General features: G+C 42.6%; 1 protein-coding gene across 1 annotated transcript in view; it reads left to right on the plus strand.

Annotated features, from left to right (window-relative positions):
- The window catches only part of LOC121284946 (low-density lipoprotein receptor-related protein 1-like), a 1,922,347-nt gene that overhangs the window by 1,280,396 nt on the left and 623,180 nt on the right, over positions 1-18,771 (plus strand). The gene's annotated exons all lie outside the window — the stretch shown is intronic.

Genomic DNA, 18,771 nt, shown 5'->3' on the forward strand with positions numbered 1-18,771 from the left:
CCTCTGCTATTCCTATAAAGTTGCAGTTTAATATTTTATAATATAATCAAACTACCTGATTTAATCTTTCCTGACCACTACCCTATCACAGACCTTCCTTTTTGTTCTTCCTTCCCTTCCCCATTTTTCACTTGTTCTAAACCTATTACATTTCTATCTTTCCTCAGTGCTGATGAAGCGCTATTGGCCTGAAATGTTGGCCGGAATTTTCCAGCCCCCCCCCCCACCGCCCCGGCTGTGGGTTCCACCACAGTGAGGCTGACAAGCCATTGAAATCTCCATTTACTTTGGCATGAGGAGCTGGAAAATTCCAGCCGTTAACTCTGTTCCTCTCCATTGATGCTGCCTGATCTGCTGAGCATTTCCAGCATTTTCTGTTTTTAGTTCAGATATCTAGCAGTATTTTACTTTTGTATAGTGTCAAACAATCTAAAGTTGAACAGCTTATTGTTCACTTCAGTTATTTTTTGCCTTTTCTTAAAATATTTGAATTGTGTGGCATCAATTTTGACTTTTGGATGACAAATTGCTGAAGTGGCCTCAGCGAGTTTGAGTCCTTGGCCTCACTTAAATATTGCTGCAGGGCACCAGACAGGACTGGGTTGGGGTAACCATCAGCAAGATGAGTTATGATGACAGAGTTGGGGGTCGGAGTGTCACGATTCCAGAGGGTGGGGGTCCCGAGGCAGCAGCAGCCCAAAAGAATACTGTAATTTAACCATTTGCCTTTTGTGGGCCTCCTCAGTTCCATTGCCTCGGAGACTGACCACATTATGGCACAAGTTCTGGTCTAAAATGGCCATCAGGAACTTATCTACGTGACAGGATACTGATTACCATAATAAAAAGGGGCCAATCGCCTGAAACTAGATGGCCTTTAAGATGGAGCCGGTCATATTACTGATGTTGACAGAGTGTTAATGCCACTGACACCATCTGGTGGTTGTTACTTCTCCATTAACACCAGGTGAAAGCAATGAAAATTGACCCCTATGTGACTTACATCGATTTTATTTGTATCCTGCTATATTTTGTATATATATATATGATTTATTGGCTACTGAGAGGTTAAATGTTAATTAAGTAAATCTTACACCAGTTCAAGAATAAGCAGAATGGGCCATTACTGCCTGATTTCTATTTGCAGTTTTCTAAGAAGATAACTACACCATATAGGTTTAATTTACTGCTGTGCTTTGTATAAACTAATGCATTTGGCAGGGTTTCAGTTATTCTTCCACAACAGTTGGTTCCTCTTTGTTCAAAAACTAGGGGCAGAATTTTCCATCCCTGTTGATCTCAGGCGTGAGCGGACAATATGGCGGGAAGGCCAAAAATCAGTATCATGGCGTTGTGAAACCAATTTGCGATTATCTGCTCTGCCTGTCAATGGCGGGCTGCCTTTCCCACCGCCGGATGTCAGGAATGTCATTTTAATACATTTGCATATCATTATAAGCCCTGCTCACAGGAACAACCCCCACACTGGATCATCTGGGCAGGTTGGCATAATTGCACACTGACATGTTTCACAACTGTACACAAGCAACGTGCACCTGGTGAGCTGCACTTCACTCGGGACTTTGAGGTTTGTTTGGCTACCTTTCTTCAGGCAGCTCTCACAATCATCAGTGCCAGGCTTCACAGGCAGCACCACATGACTTTTAGAGAGGCTGACATGCAAGTCTCTACTTACCAGACGTGGTGGCTTTTCCATGGCTACAGGGCTAGGTCTTGCTTGAAGAAGGGGGAGAAGTGGTCTTAGGCAAAGGAAAAGGCTGTAGGGTGAGGGCTGTACTGGGGAAGGAGGGTACCCCAAGGTATGTGTGGGGCACATGTTGATCTGTGGCCTCAAGATGGTGAGGGCTGAGGAGGCAGTCTCTGGAGGGGAAGAGGCCAGATGAAGATGTGAGAGTTTGTATGAGAGAGTGAGTGGTGATCTCCCTTAAGCTGGCGTAAGTGAGATGCCAGTGAATATGTGATAGCCTTGTGAGTGTGTGAGTTTAGAATGATGAGATGGTTGCCTTACCCTGGTGGCACGGATAAGATTGTTTATCTGTTTTATGCACTGGAAGGCCAGACTCTTGTGTGCAGCATTGGTACTGACCAACCCTGTCACCATCTCCCAAGCCAGAATGGTGAGCCTGATGGACCTCCTGAGGCCAGAGCTGGAGTAGAGGACGTCATGGTGGACCTCCACGGTGTCCAGAAGGCATCCCAGGGATGCGTCACTGAATCTGGGGCTGCACTCTTCTTGGCTTTTGGGGTCATATCTTCACAGGTGCCCTCCCAGGCTGCAAAGATTGAGAAGTGCACACACAGCTGCAGTTTAAGTATGGCGCCCTGTGTGAGGAAGTGGTGAGGTAACGGCCTGGCGGGCAAATTGGAGGCCACCCACCAGCAAGATGGTGTGTTTCCTGTGGCTGCATAATTAATGAGGCGGGAATGGGACAATATGGTGCGAAAAGCTGCCATTGCAGCCAACACGTCCGCAACCGCACTTCGTGCAAATCTGGGACAATTCCACCCTAGATTTAAACCTTTGCTCTGTCATTACTTCTGAGCCACTAACAAAATAGCTGAACTGTGCAATTTGCAAAAAAAAATTTACACAATGTGATTTCAGTAACAGACATGGTGGGATGTGGAATTTAATGGAGCCCGCCAGAGTGGCCATTATGGCAGGGCTGGGGTTGGTGGGGTCAGGGTGGGAGAAGGTGGGAGAATTGGACAGACGTATCTGTGACTGATCCTGGCATCAGGGAAACTGCCCCTAATTTAGTGAGGATGGGAAGGGCTCGATGTCGGAACCCTACCTGCTGGTGGGGGCATGTCAATGGGCCTCATTAATGAGCCACCTAAAACCAATTATCTCTGAGCTCACCAGGATATAATGGTCTCGGGGATATAACGAGACCCGTGGAGGTTCCTCAGCAAACCCTATCAGATTTTCCTGCAGCCTCCAGGAGATCCTTTGTTGACAGAGGAAAGTCAAGCATGATTGAAGGAATGGGCATTGAGAAATGCCGGGGGTGCTGAAAGCCATATCCCTGCCCTTGCATCCAAACCCCTGCCCTCCCCTCCACCGCGCCCCTCGCTGGCCAACTCCCTCCCTGTGACTCCTATTCTGCCCCACTTACCTGTCTCCAGGGATCCAGTGACAATCTCTGGTGAAGGCCTTAGAGCATTATTGGCAGCAGCCACTATGCCCAGTGGCAGTGTTGGAAATGGACAGCTGTCAGCCTTTGACTGGCCGACAGCTCTTTGGGGTGAGATTTCCACCCTAATGGGGAGTTGTGCATGAAGGAGGCCGACACTGGTCATATAAGTACCTGATTGCAATTAAGTAGTGTCAGACCTCCCGGACAGAAGTGACGTGGGTCTCACATCAGTCCTTCAACTGGTTTGGGCCAGGGGAGGGGGGTGTTTAGGGGGAAGAGACCCCCCATCATTGGAACTAAATTCCACCTGGGGTTAGGGAATGGGGGTCTGCAGAATGGCCAATCATGATGAAGAGTAATAAGGATTCAGGAAATGGAAAGGAGAGAGGAACTCAAGAAAATGAAAATCACCAAGGAAGTGGTACTTAGCAAACTGTTGGAACTGTGGGTTGACAAGTCCCTGGGTCATGATGGATTTCATCCTAGAGTCTTAAAAGTGGCTGGTTGATGCATTGGTTTCAATTTTCCAAAATTCCCTAGATTTGGGAAGGTTCCATTAGATTAGAAAATAGCTAATGTAACTCTTTTATTCAAAAAGGGAGTGAGACTGAAAACAACAGGCCAGTGAGCTTAAAATCTGTCACAGGGAAATGTTAGAAGCTATTATTAAATATGTTATAAGAACTTAGATAAATTCAAGATAATCATGCAGAGTCGACATGGTTTTGTAAAAGGGAACTCATGTTTAACCAATTTATTTGAGTACTTTGAAGAAATAACAGATGCTTGGAAAAAGGGGATCCAGTGGATATACTGTACTTAGATTTTCAGAAGGCATTTGATAAGGTGCCTCATCGAAGGTTACTTCAGAAAATAAAAGCTCATGGCGAAGGGGGTAATATATTGGCATGGATAGAAGATTGGCTATCTAACAAGAAACAGAGAGTAGGCATAAAGGGTCATTTTCTGGTTGGCAAGATGTGACAAGTGGTGTGCCACATGGTTAAGTGCTGGAGCCTCAACTCTTCACCATTTATGTGCATGATTTGGATGAAGGGACCAATAATATGGTTGCTAAATTTGCTGATGACACAAAGATAGGAAGGAAAGTAAGTTGTGAAGAGAACATAAGGAGGCTACAAAAGGATAGATAGGTTAGCTGAGTGGGCAAAGACCTGGCAAATGGAGTATAATGTGGGAAAATGTGAGGTTGACCATTTAGGCAGGCTGAATGAAAAATAAGCATATTATCCAAATGGTGAGTGATTGCAGAGCTTTGAGATGCAGAGGGTGCATGAATCACAAAAGGTTAGTATGCAGGTGCAGCAAGTAATTAGCAAAGCTAATAGAATGTTATTGTTTATTGTGAGGGCAATTGCATACAAGAGTAGGGAGGTTATGCTTCAGTTATACAGGGCATTAGTGAGACCACATCTGGAATACTGTGATTGTATTGATCTCCTTATTTAGGGAAAGATGCATGCATTATATAATGCATTAGAAGCAGTTCAGAGAGGTTTATTCGACTAATATCTGGAATGGGTGGGCTTTCTTATAAGGAAAGGCTGGACAGACTAAACTTGATCTGCTGGAATTTAGAAGAGTAAGAGATGACTTGATTGACACAAATAAGATCCTGAGGGGACTTGACAGGGTGGATGTGGAAAGGAAGTTTCCTCCTTTGAGAACTAGAGCTCATTGTTTAAAAATTAGGGGTCGCCCATTTAGGACAGAGATGAGGAGGTTTTTTTTCTGTCAGAGGGTAGTAAGTCCTTGGAACTCTCTCCATCAAAAGAGAAGCAGTCTTTGAATATTTTTAAGGCAGAGCTAGATAGATTATTGATAAGCAAGGAGGTGAAAGGTTATAAGAGGTATACGGGAATGTGAAGTTAAGGTTACAATCGGGTCAGCCGTGATCTTATTGAATGGCGGAGCAGGCTTGAGGGGCTCCTAATTTGCATGTTCATATGATTCTTTAATGCTTCTCAAGCATTTATTAAACTATGATAAATATTGGATAGTGTTTATCTTACTAAATAGTGCAGTTTTTGAGGCAAAGGCTTAAACAGATTTATGAAAATGCAATTTATGCAGGAGGTGCACACACACACACACACATAAACACACACACTTTCAAATGGAAATGTTAATAGCTGTGTTTGAACACAAAATATACCATGTCAAAGTACAACCTTATAGGGAAGCCATGTTGTATTCGGCATACAATCAAAGTCTAATTTTACAAGTAAAGCGGAAAATTATTTGGAGCATACTTTGATATATTTTGGGGCCCAGGGCCCTGCTGGGAGGCAGGGGGGAAGGGAACAAAAAATTGGCTGAGATGGTGGGGCTGGCATGCCCATGACATTCCTGCTATTGCTAGCATTTTACCAGCAGTGGTGTAGGTGGTGGATGCCCCTCTCGCCATTAAGCCAATTGAAGCCCTCAAGGGCCGCTTCCTGCCACGACTGGTATTTTATCAATGGTGGATGGGCAGTTTGCCTTAGTGGGGGCCTTCTCATATTGAAGGGCCTCTCCTGACTGGACACCTTGAAAACCAGAGAGGGGACTCCCAGTGGCAAGGGCCGCACCCTTGGAAGGAGCCTCCCTGCCCTTGAGAATGACTCCCGCCCCCGCCCCCACTCCTGGGGCCTGCTTCAATGGCCTTGGCTTGCCCGGCCCATTTTCCAGGATTCAAGTGACTCCTCCATTGATGCTGTTGCCACCTCAGTGCAGCCCCAGCAGTTGCCACTGTTCATGGTCGGCTCTCCGATTTGACGGCGGTTCTTGGGACAAGACTTCCTTTAAAGGGATGGGAGCCCCAACAACAGTTATTTAATTGCCTGCAACACATAAAAATGGAGTCAGGGCTCCCAGAACTGACCAAAGCGCGATTGCCCCTAACTTTCCGGCCTGTGGATGAGGCCACCATTGCCCCATAAAATCCAGGCCAATGAATGCATACACACTTCCTATCTACTAGCTTTTTCAAATGCGATCTTAAATACAGACTCAAAACATTAACTCTGTTTTTCTCTCTATAGATGCTGTCAGACCTGCTGAGTTTTCCCAGCATTTTCTGTTTTTCTTTCAGATTTTCAGCATCCGCAGTATTTTGCTTTTACCCTTGTATATGAACATATTTGTGGTAGTATGCAAAAGTTTTTTTGTGTAAATCATTAAATTTTATTTTTCAACTTAAATTTTATATCTTGGAGAAATTAATTAGAAATTTACTAAATCCAGATAGATGATGTTGGCAATGATCGATGTCACAATGTTGCGAGTAAGTATAATAGCTAGAAATTGCTAGATTTTTATCCATGACATAATTCAACGGTAGCAATAAATTCAAGTCGCCTAGTGTTTCAGGGAAGGAAATCTATCATACTTTCTTGGTCTGGTCTATTTAAGACATGAGCATATAACCTAGGCTAGTACTTCAGTACATTATAAAGGGATTATCTCCTCTCATATAAGATGTTCAATGGAGGCTTCATTTGCCCATTTGAAGCAAGATCAAATGGCAATATTTTGAATAAAAAGAAAATTCTCCAGGATTTCTCTGTGTTCTGACCCACATTTGTCACTCAATCACTACTCAATTATTCATTGATTTACACAGTATCTACAGCACAGAAACAAGCCCTTCAGCCTGATAGATCTATCAGGTGTTTATGTGCCACAGGGGCCTCTTCCCTCCTTGTTGCATTTAACCCTATTCAGATTTCTAGCGCCTTAGTTAATACAAATCGGCTCCAGTGATTGCTATGTAACAGGATACTAAAAATAGAAATTATTGTATGTTGCATGCTTGGAGTTATTCTTGGTATAGTAAGTAATAATATAGATGCAAGTCCTTTTTTGCTTGCCAAAGTTTATACCTACAGCTAGAAATATGTAAACTAATTTGCAGATGGTGTGAGAATTTCTCCAGCAGGAGCTCCAAGACTTGTGCTTTAAAACATCAGTCCTTGTCCTGGGAAGCATGCCAATTTTAGTCTAAGCTCTTTCTTCCTTACTCCATATTTTTAAACTTCTTGTCTAGATTTACTTTTTTTTTTGCTTTCATTTTTCTTTTATTTCTACATTGTTTGATTGAGGTTTATTTGTATCTCCCTTCTTTCCATTGACTCAAACAACAAATATAATATCGATAACAATGCTGTCAAAATCTGTGGTGCAATGTGAGTTCATTCTGTACTTTCTTTCCTATGGCTTCACTCTGAACCAAGCCTTGGTATCATGGTACCTAGGAGATGAGGTAAAAGCTATTCCTAAGCATGATGTTATCTCATCACTGCAACTTGATTTATTCATTAAATAAATCATGGGACAGTAGCATAGCAGTAATGTTATTGGACTAGTAATCCAGAGGCATATGTTTAAATTCTACCATGTCAGCTGGAGGATTTTAAATTCAATTAATTAATAAATCTGAAATAAAAAGCTAGCCTCATTAATAATGATCATGAAACTATCAGGTTCTCATAAAAAAACCCATCTGGTTCATTAATGTATTTCAGGGAAGGAAATCCTCACACTTTCTTGATCCAGCCTATATGTGACTCCAGAGAAACAATAATGTAGCTGACTCCCACTTGTCCTCTGAAATGGCTTAGCAAGCCAGTTAAGTTGTATGTTGCTCATCACCATCTGCTCAGGGCAAATAAGGATGGGCAATAAATGCTGACTTTGCCTGCAAAGCTCAAAGAACAAATAAAAGAAATGCTGCTTTCCTTCTTTTCAATTTCTATGCTGTCTTGTACAAGGAACTTTGGTCCCTTACCTAGCTAACATTGTATTAAAATGGCTGCTATACATAAGTTTTATCATACTATTTTCTTCCCTTTCCCCGATTCCCTCAATGCACACCATGCATCATGCTTTGATGCCAAGTGCAGTATTATGTTCCAACAGAGCGCAAGGAGGAATCTTGAAGGTACTATTGACAAAATCCAAGCAGCTAATGCAATTACGTTCATATATCAATAACTTGGTTTTCTGATCAATAACATAAGCAACAACAGTGCACTTTTATATAACAACCCCTACAGGTACTCTATAGGGAGGAATAGTGGACATTGAGCAGGAGCTAGAAATGGCATTAGCAGAGGCAATTAGAACTATGGTCAAACAGGTAAGTTTTGTGGAGGCTTTCAAAGGTGTGTTGACAGATAGCACAATAAGACTATTCTAAAGTGCAGAGGCATGATAGATAATGGCCCGGCAGTTGCTGATGGAGCACAGTGCAGTGGAAGGAACAGGGGAGTAGAGTTGCAAGAGCAGTTGGTGTTTATTTAGATGCAAGGCTTGAGGAGGTTACAGGGATAAGACAGAGCGAGTTAAAAATGAGAAAATTTGGGCTCGGCATGACTTTTTTTCAAAATTGTATTGATAAGGGGAAAGAGGTATTTTTGCTGAAGGCAGACAAGAAATATCAAAATCCCAAAGCATAACACGTGTCTGATGTATTCTTTATTCTCATATGCATGCAGAGGAGCTTCCAGTGAACTATATGCAAGAGCCATGTCCAAATTGTGAGGATCATGTGAGGCAAAAGCAAGGAATAAGTGCAATGATAAAGCTTTTGGACTATTTCAACCTATTGTTCAGCAGGGAAATAATGCTTACAGCTGACACACTTTCTTGAAAGAACCACTTATGTGGACTCTTTTGATGTCAGTGATGTCAGCATCTAAAATATCTAAGCAGTGTTGTAAGTTCTTCTGCATAGGTCCCTTTACCTTGCTGAAAGAAAATGTTTGCCCAACAGTCCATGCAGGCATTAGTTTGAGGTCAGGCATGCAAATATGCTCATTTATCCAGGATTTAGTGCTAACCTGGGTTGGGCGAAAAATCAAATGATTACTCCTGAAGTTCTGCACTTCCAGCTAGTGGAACCATCACCTGATGGAAAATCGTGTATTTGCATATTGTGTCATGAGGAGAGTGGCATGACACTCAAATTTTATTGTGGTTTGTGATGCTCACCACAATGTTCAAGAGAACTTCCTAGTAATTACTATTTGCAGATGAAGTCTGAAATCAATGTTTGTTAGCAGATTAATGGCTAAGCAGTTGTTACTCTCCTTGAGAGAGTTTAATGATGCATTACGATCGACAGTAGATTTACTTTACTTCACTAAATGTTCACGGACATATCAATCTGAATATGTAAGTCAGAGGTCCTCTCTTAATTAGTGGGACAATGGACCAAATCTTCCAAGGGGTGACAGTCACCGTCAGATTTCCACCCCACTCCTGTAATTTCGCACTAAGATGGAGCTCCAAATTTCGGAACTGGACCTCTTCAGAAATGGGGGAGTGTACCAGTGCTGGGAGCCCTTCTTCGTAGTTCAGGATTGTCAGGGGAAGACAAACCACACACCCTTTTTAAAGCACTCACTGCAGTATCCTGGCAAGGAGAGAGTTAAAAGATCCCAAAGTCACTTTGAGAAGCTATGGAGAGAACTAAGTGCATAAGGAAAGTGGGTGATGAGGTAGGGTGCAGATGGGTGGGTGAGGGGTTAGGGTGGCAGGCAAGCCACCCTAGAGTGGTGGATCCTGGCCACCAATTCATTGGGACTTGTGGATCCGGGTTGCACGCTTGTTTTGGATGGCCAAATTGGTTTAATAGACAGAGTAGGTCAATAGACACTTATTAAGCGGATCACATTCTGTTTATTTACAAAGGCATTCAGCAGCTACACTTGTGTGCTTACAACTCAAACCCTGTCTCCACACTACAGACTCTAACTATAGACTAACTATAGACTGACTACTGAGGTAGCTTGCGCTACTCTTCTATTGGATACTAAGATCATCTGATCTCCCAATATAACATTTTTCATATAACAGATTACCACAGTGGGTGAGGAGGTGGGGTGGTAGGTAAGTGGGTGAGGGGGTAGGGTGGCAGATGGCTGTATGAATGGGTGGGGTTGATTGGGGGTGATTGGGGTTTGGTGGGGCTGGGGGGAGGGAGAGACGAGTCTGAGATTTAGTCGGGTGATCTTGGGGTAATCAAATGGTCGGGGGGGGGTGGGGGGGGGCAAATAAGGATGGGCAATAAATGCTGACCTTGCCTGCAAATCTCACATCCCAAGAACAAATAAAATAAATGTTGCTTTCCTTCTTTTCAACTTCAATTTGCACTGTTGTTGCTTATGTTATTGATCAGAAAACCAAGTTATTGATATATGAACGTAATTGCATTAGCTGCTTGGACTTTGTCAACAGTACCTTCAAGAATCCTCCTTGTGCTCTGTTGGAACATAATACTGCACTTGGCTTCAAAGCATGATGCATGGTGTGCATTGAGGGAATCGGGGAAAGGGAAGAAAATAGTATGATAAAACTTATGGAAAGCAGCCATTTTAACACAATGTTACCTAGGTAAGGGACCAAAGTTCCTTGTGCAAGACAGAATAGAAGTTGAAAAGAAGGAAAACAGCATTTCTTTTATTTGTTCTTGGGATGTGAGCTTTGCAGGCAAAGTCAGCATTTATTGCCCATCCTTATTTGCCCTGAACAGATGTTGATGAGCAACATACAACTAACTGGCTAGTCGGGTCCCTGAGATAGTCAGATGGTTGGATGGGTAGTTGAGGGGTTTGGCAACGAACTCGAGGGGGTTAGAGAGGGTAGTTGGGGTGTTCGTGGGGTAGTGGGGTGTCTGGTGGGCTGTCGGTGGTGGTCGAGGTTCAGAGGGATACACAGATTGGGGAGTGTAATTAGGTTGCCAGGAGGGGGTAGTTGAAGGGTCCCGTTGGGGAGCCAGAGGTCAGTACTATAATTACCTTGGAGTTAGAACTGGTTTTAATCCTCTAACTTTGCCTGGGTAACTATTCTGGCAAGTGAGTCAGAACCATACGAAGTCTCCAACTCTAACTCAGTTCCAGACTCAGGGGAATTGCCCGTCAGATGTCCAAACTTTCTGGGCAATTCCTGTGTAGTCAGCACATGGGGACTTCCAAGGGGCTCCCCAGTACTTCTTGGGAGGATACCTCTGGAGTGTGGACACCCGGAGATCGGACGTTCTGGGCCATTGTCACAATTAGCTGACACGATTCAATCTGCTGCAGCCATGAAGAAGTTTACTCACGAAGTCTTAGAATTATCCTGAGTTCTGGATATAACAGGATACAGTTTCTGGTTTGGATGCAGTTGTTGGTTCGGGGGCATATTGTGCCCAATATTGTGCCTGTTTCCCCTTTACTAACTCGAGTTGTCACTCAAGCTCATCTGCATGTTGCAGAATGCAAAGTCAGCCATGAAGCAGTGCAATCTGGCAGTATTTTAAAGTGCAATTTTATTCTCTGACAAAATTTTACTTTAAAGCATTTTCCTTTATATACGTGAAAATGTTAACTTGGTGACTTTTGATCAAAACAGGAGAAACATAGGCCAGAATTTTGATGTCAGTGTGCGGCTGTGGGCCCAGCACGCCGATGTGTAAAATGATGCGTGGTGATGTCGGGCGTGGGTCCCGACGTCAGAGCTCGTCATTTAGAAATTACGTTTGGTGGGCGCGCACCATAGATGGCTGTGCGCCCACCGTACTGTCAGCGGCCAATTAAGGCCATTAAAAAAACAATTAAAGTACTTATCCATGCTGCCTGTCCAACCTTAAGGATGGCGGGCAGGCGAAGAGCCCAAACGGCCTTTGCGTTTTTCAGGAAACCTCATCCATGGGCGGGATGAGGTTTCCTGAAGGTTTTATTAAATAAATAAATAAAATTTGCCCATTTCATAAACATGAACATGTCACGAGAGGACATTTCTAAATAATTTTTACCTTTTATATTTCAGAACTTTTATTATGTCCTTAATTTCCCTGAGGCAGCTCTGTGCCTCAGAGAGCTTTCTGCGCTGTTACGCATGCATGCGCAGAAGAGCACAGGCCCCGACTCCCCCTCCTCCCCCTGCCTGCACAGATAGCGCTGAGCGCTACTGGCTGTGCGTCATGCTGGGCGGGCCTCAATTGGCACACCCACATAAAATGACGGCTCGCAGCCAATCATGGGCAGCGATCAGCTCTGCGCCCGCCCACCTCCACTCCCAACTGGCCCGCCCGACGCGGAGAAAATTCTCCCCATAGTTTTACCACCAAAACAAGCATTTTTTTTGAAGTACATTGGTCAATTTCTTCGTAAAATAAAGAAAAAAATCAAATTTAAAAGCTTTTGCAAAGTACCTTTTTGTGTCCTTTTGTGCCCCAAACTTTCAACTTAATTTTTAAAGCCTCTCTGGAGGCCTGCAAACGAACCCACTTAGCAGAAACTTCTAAATCTGATGAATTCATCTCGAGGGTGTGTCCAGTTTTGTGAGCAGGGCCTGATTCCAATAGGGTGACTGAAAAAACAGCTCAACAGCTCACGGCTGTTGGACTCATTCCAAACTCAAATTGCACAAATTCTGCAATTTTTTGCATCAGTTACGCTGCCTTTAACCAAATTGTATTTTTTTTAAAAAATCAGTATAACTAAGTGGAAACCCCTTGAAAATAATTTTTAGAATCTGAATACAGTTATTCTTTTTGGTTTCAACTTTAATCAGAAAATGCCATGAAACAATTTTTTAAAAAAAAGATTGCTGGGTCTCAGTGTTAAATAAGCAGAGTTTCTTTGAGGTCAAGATCATACACCTTGTTTGTGATGAAAGAATGAATCAAATTAACCCTCCATGTCAGACTTTGTGATCCTGAAACACCTGAGTCAGACAGCATTACTGATGTTTGATCAGTCAGCCTGGCTTCTTACTGGCTGGAGGAGTAGAGCAGATATTAGGATTTGTGTTTCTTTCCATTTGGCTTCAGGTGCCCTATCAACTCAATGTCCCAGTAGATACGGTACTCCAATATAGATGAGCCCCCAGGAAGTTTACCATTGGTTTTTGCTCTTAAGCACCATGGTTTTATTGAGTTAAGCTTCAGCAATATCCTTACACACACTTAAGAGGCTCTAAGATTTAATTTAGCTCGAGCTGCAACTGAGTTTCCTGTGCTTCAATAGTGGCCTTTGTGGCTATGTGCAACCTGCCTATCTGGCAAACAAAATAAATCTACTATTTGGACACCCTTAAGCATGGAGATGCGTTTGCATCAGACATTGATTTGGCCTAAAACATAAGACAGCAACAAGAGGATATTTGGTAGACATGAATTGACATGTCAAAGATACCATAATTGTGGCACCAAGAAGACGACCAATAGATCTTTGTTTGATTAATAATCCTCTCTGAAATTAATGTATTTCCTTGTCATTTCTGTTCTGCAAAGGCTTAGTTTTAATTTGCCCCAACCCTCAGTAAAGACTCACAGAGCTGTAACCATTTTAACCATTATCTTGCAAAGTCTTTCAATTCACATGTGAGTTCCCTGCTGGTGAAATCCTGTGCATTTCACAATTAACTATGCACTTTCCAGCTGTACTGTGCTGAAAAATGAAAGAAAGAAAAATCCGAGCAATGACCACCTGAATTCCCACTCAATCCATCATGGGGAGTTCATCCTAGAGGCGATGCTTTAAAGCCTTCTAATTTCTGAAACTCACTGATGCCAAGTTTGGCCTCAAGCAAAGTATTAGCGCAGAACTTTTGCTGGAGTAGAACTGTTACTTAGACTTATTCCTGTATCCCAGTTCAAAAATATTCGCGCACAAAGAAATTGTCAGCTGATTAGGTGCAGCAAGAACAATGACACATCTGGGACCTGGGTAAACAAAGAATGTTTCTTCTTAACTAATGAGATTAAAGGATTTAGAAATAAACAAAGGAAGGACTGAGAAGGTGGGTGAATTGGAATGGGTGAATTCAATTTCAAGTCAGGTATAGAAGAAGAAATAAAGAGATGGAAATAAATATTTGATTACCGAGATTAAAAAAGAGACAAAGAAAAATTATCAATGCAATAAAATGAAAAACATTTAAAATTTTCAATAATTCACAATTTAAAGGAGACTCCAAAATTTTCAATTTTTCACTTTCTGGGCAATCGGTGACAATTATCACATCATTAAAAGGGTACATATGGTATTAATTTCTCTAACTTTCTGTGGCAAGTTTAATGGGCAATGTTGGTGCCAATGTTACCACCTCATGAAAATTGCTGGGAAGTTAAGCATGAGATGAAGTTTTCTTGAAGCTAACAGCAGAGTGGCACAAACCTGTGGTGGTTCACAATTCGTGGGGTATCTCTTGCCACAAGTTGCTAGCTGATTTGCGCATTAATAGCAGCATGTATTATTCACACACCATAATGTTCAGCAAATTCTGCACCATTAACTTGTTCTGTGCCAATAACTTTTTTACTGTTTTTGCCTCACTGCCTGTACATGTAAAAGCAAACTTTTTTCCATAAATTAACTTGTCAAGAATCTATCTTTTCTCCAAAACTAACAACCAGAAGAAATCTGACCCATAAATTAAAGACATTAAACATTAAGCTTGCTTGTTTTAAAAAAAATCATGTATATGATAAAATGTATATCTTAAATTCAATTTTTAAATTATGAATAGAATTTACTTTTGTACTTTTATGCTTAAACCCAAAGTTTGGATTTGATTCCTGAAATAGTATTTACAGAATATATTATGTTGCTAAAGAAATTATATTATAGAATGCTTTTGCAAATTATTTAAATATTTCACCAGAAAACATGAAGCAAAACTTTTGGGGCAGACTTCATATGACATCCCAGGTTTGATTTTGAGACATAGCATGGTAACAGTTTTGGGAGGAACCTAGATTGGGACCTAGATTTCCCAAAGCTCTCTATCACTGGGGCTTCCCACATGTCATTTTTAGGTGCCTTGTATACTAATTAATGGAGATTAATTCTTAAAATTAGTCAACAACTTCATTATCATTGTGTCATCGGGGGAGATGGTAGCATAGTGGTAATATCACTGGACCAGTCATCCAGAGGCCCAGGTTAATGCTCTGGGGATATGGTTCAAATCCCACCACGTCAGCTGGCATTAAAAGCTAGTCTCAGTAATAGTGTCCATGCCAAATATCATTGAATGTTGAATAACCCATGTGGTTCACTAATGTCTTTTAGGGAAGGAAATCTATAGTCCTTACCTGGTTGGCTTACTTGTGACTCTAGACCCAGAGCAATGTGGTTGACACTCTGAAATGGCCTAGCAAACCATTCAGTTCAAGCGTAATTAAGGATGGGCAACAAATGTTGACCTTGCCAGTGACATCCTTATGCCATGAAAGAATAGAGAAAAAAGCCATGATGGAACAAGACAAACAAGATGGATTGTGATCTTTTCTCATTTAGCAATTCCAAAGTTCTTTTGATTTTCTGATGGGTTCTGTTGAAACTTTGGTGGAGAAGTAGGAAAAACCCTGCAGAAATTCAACTTTTCCATCAAATATATCTGAAGCCATCAATTAAATTTTGACTATAAGATTAAGTGCCTCTCTGGAAGTTCTAAAGGTCAAATTTTACAGGATGTAAAGTCAAATTGCCTAACTTCTAAGATTCCCATAATACTACTATATGATATTACAACATATTTGCCCAGATCTTCCAGTCTATGGAAGATCGGAGACTGGATTTACCCTGGAGGATGCGATAGGGAATCCCTCAGAAATGCCAGCACAAGGGCTCCATGGGACTTGCCCGGGAAGTTTCAACATCTGATGGGCAATCGCCCCAAGTCCAGAACCTTCCGAAAAAGTCTTGAACTCTGAGTTAAGAGTCAGAGACTTCAGAGGGTTCTGACTTACTTACCTGGCTAGGTACCCAGGAAATATTAAACAGGAACAAAAAATGCCTAACTCCTAGGTAACTATATATACATTTGTAAAAAGCAAGAGGGTAGCCAGGGAAAGGGTAGGCCCACTCAGGGACAGAGGTGGGAATCTGTGTGTGGAGCCGGAAGAAATGGGAGAGATAGTAAATAAATACTTCTCATCAGTATTCACCAAAGAGAAGGACTTAGCGATTGATTTGACTGGGGAAGAGTGTGTCAATAGCCTGGATCATGTTGAGAACAAAAAAGAGGTGTTAGGCGTCTTGAAGAATATTAAGGTGGATAAGTCCCCAGGGCCAGATGGGATCTACCCCAGAGTACTGAGGGAGGCAAGGGAGGACATTGCTGGGGCCTTGATAGAAATCTTTGCATCCTCACTGGCTACGAGTGAGGTCCCAGAGGACTGGAGAATGGCCAATGTTGTTCCATTGTTTAAGAAGGGTAGCAGGGATAATCCAGGAAATTACAGGCCGGTGAGCCTTACGTCAGCGGTAGGGAAGTTATTGGAGAAGATTCTTCGTGACAGGATTTACTACCATTTGGAAGCAAATGGGCATATTAGTGAGAGGCAGCATGGTTTTGTGAAGGGGAGGTCGTGTCTCACTAACTTGAATGAGTTTTTCGAGGAAACGACAAAGATGATCGATGATGGAAGGGCAGTGGATCTTATATACATGGATTTCAGTAAGGCCTTTGACAAGGTCCCTCATGGAAGACTTGTACAGAAGGTAAAGTCGCACGGGATCAGAAGTGAGCTGGCAAGTTGGATACAGAATTGGCTTGGTCATGGAAGACAGAGAGTAGCAGTAGAAGGGAGCTTTTCTGAATGGAGAGCTGTGACTAGTGGAGTTCCACAGGGATCAGTGCTGGGACCTTTGCTGTTTGTAGTATACTTAAATGGTTTGGAGGAAAATGTAACTGGGCTAATTAGTAGGTTTATAGACAACACTAAGGTTGGAGGAGTTGCAGATAGTGAAGAGGATTGTCAAAGGATACAATGGGATATAGATCGGCTGGAGATTTGGACGGAGAAATGGCAGATGGAGTTTAATCCGGACAAATGTGAGGCAATGCATTTTGGAAGGTCTAATACAGGCAGGAATTATACAGTAAATGGCAGAACACTTAAATGCATCGATGGGCAGAGGGATCTGGGTGCACAGGTTGACAGGTCACTGAAAGTAGCAACGCAGGTGGATAAGGTAGTCAGGAAGGCATATGGCATGCTTGCCTTCATTGGCAGGGGTACTGAGTATAAAAGCTGGGAAGTCATGCTGCAGCTGTATAGAACCTTGGTTAGGCCACTCTTAGAATATTGCATGCAATTCTGGTCGACACATTACCAAAAGGATAGAGAGGCATTGGAGAGGGTACAGAGGAGGTTTACCAGGATGCTGCCTGGTCTGGACGTTATTAGCTATGAAGAGAGGTTGGAGAAACTCGGATTGTTCTCACTAGAGCGACGGAGATTGAGGGGTGACTTGATAGAAGTTTACAAAATTGTGAGTGGCATGGACGAGTAGACAGTCAGAGGCTTTTTCCCAGGATGGAAGAGTCAATTACTAGGGGACACAGATTTAAGGTGAGAGGAGAAAACTATAGAGGAGATGTGCGGGGCAAGTTTTTTACGCAGAGGGTAGTGAGTGTCTGGAATTCGCTGCCAGAGGAGGTGGTGGAAGCAGGTACGATAGTGGTGTTTAAGACGCAGCTTGACAAATACATGAATAGGATGGGAATAGAGGGATACGGACCCCGGAAGTACAAAATGTTTTAGTTGACGGGCAATATGATCGGCGCAGGCTTGGAGGGATGAAGGGCCTGTTCCTGTGCTGTACTTTTTGTTCTTTGTTCTTATACAGCTGACTTCATACTGACCACCCCCCACTCGATTCCCACCGACCCTCTGAAATGCCCCTTCAGTCCCCACCCATCCCTCCAACTCAACCCCAATCCTCTGACTCCCCCCAACCCTCTGACCACCCCCTGACCCGCCCTGACCCAACCTCAGCACCCCAGCCAAAATGACACCCGGCCATCTTACCTCCCCTGCAACCTACCACCATGCCACCCTACCCACACTGCCACCTTACCTGCCCTGCCACTCCACTCTGTTAGCATCTGATCTGTCCTGCCCACTTACCCTCTTGCCTCACTGACACTCATTCACTAACACAATTAAAAGTTATTTAAATGTTCCAAAATTTTTCAACTGTGTTAGTGACTGAAAACTTACCGAAATGTGGCAGCTAGTTAGAAAGGGGGCATGGCTTGGTTTCCCCTGACGATCCTGCACTTTGTTGAAGAACTCCCAAGTATACTCCACATTTCTGAGGTGGCCTGGTTTGGAAGTCCAGGTCTGAAATCCATCTTAGTGTAAAAAAATAGGAGCGGAGCAGCAATCCAATGGTGATTGCCACTGCTCAGAAGATTAGACCCAATTGTTTTACGCCAAACAAAATTATATTCTGTCTTATACATCCAGCATTGAGGGTAACATATCCAGTGACACAAATATTATCTACCCTGTATGTATGATTGCTTAACTTATTCATCGGTAATTCTTGACTCCATTAATTTAGGGAAGGTATTAACCAATTATTATAAATATGTATTATAAACAGTTAACATTTCCATCAAAATAATGAAAAGGAGGATTTTAGACAAGTGTATTAAGCTTTTATTCACTAATAGCTCACAGTACAAATTCAGGACTTATCTCAAAACAGCAAATTTTAAGTGTAAAGCTGAACACTAAGGGTGCTGGAAACCTGAAATAAAAAAAAGAAATGCAATTCAGGCACCATCTGTGGAGGGAGGAACAGAGTTAATATTTCAGGTC

The sequence above is a fragment of the Carcharodon carcharias genome, chromosome 12 (genome assembly GCF_017639515.1).
Source record: "Carcharodon carcharias isolate sCarCar2 chromosome 12, sCarCar2.pri, whole genome shotgun sequence".
Lineage (NCBI taxonomy): Eukaryota > Metazoa > Chordata > Chondrichthyes > Lamniformes > Lamnidae > Carcharodon > Carcharodon carcharias.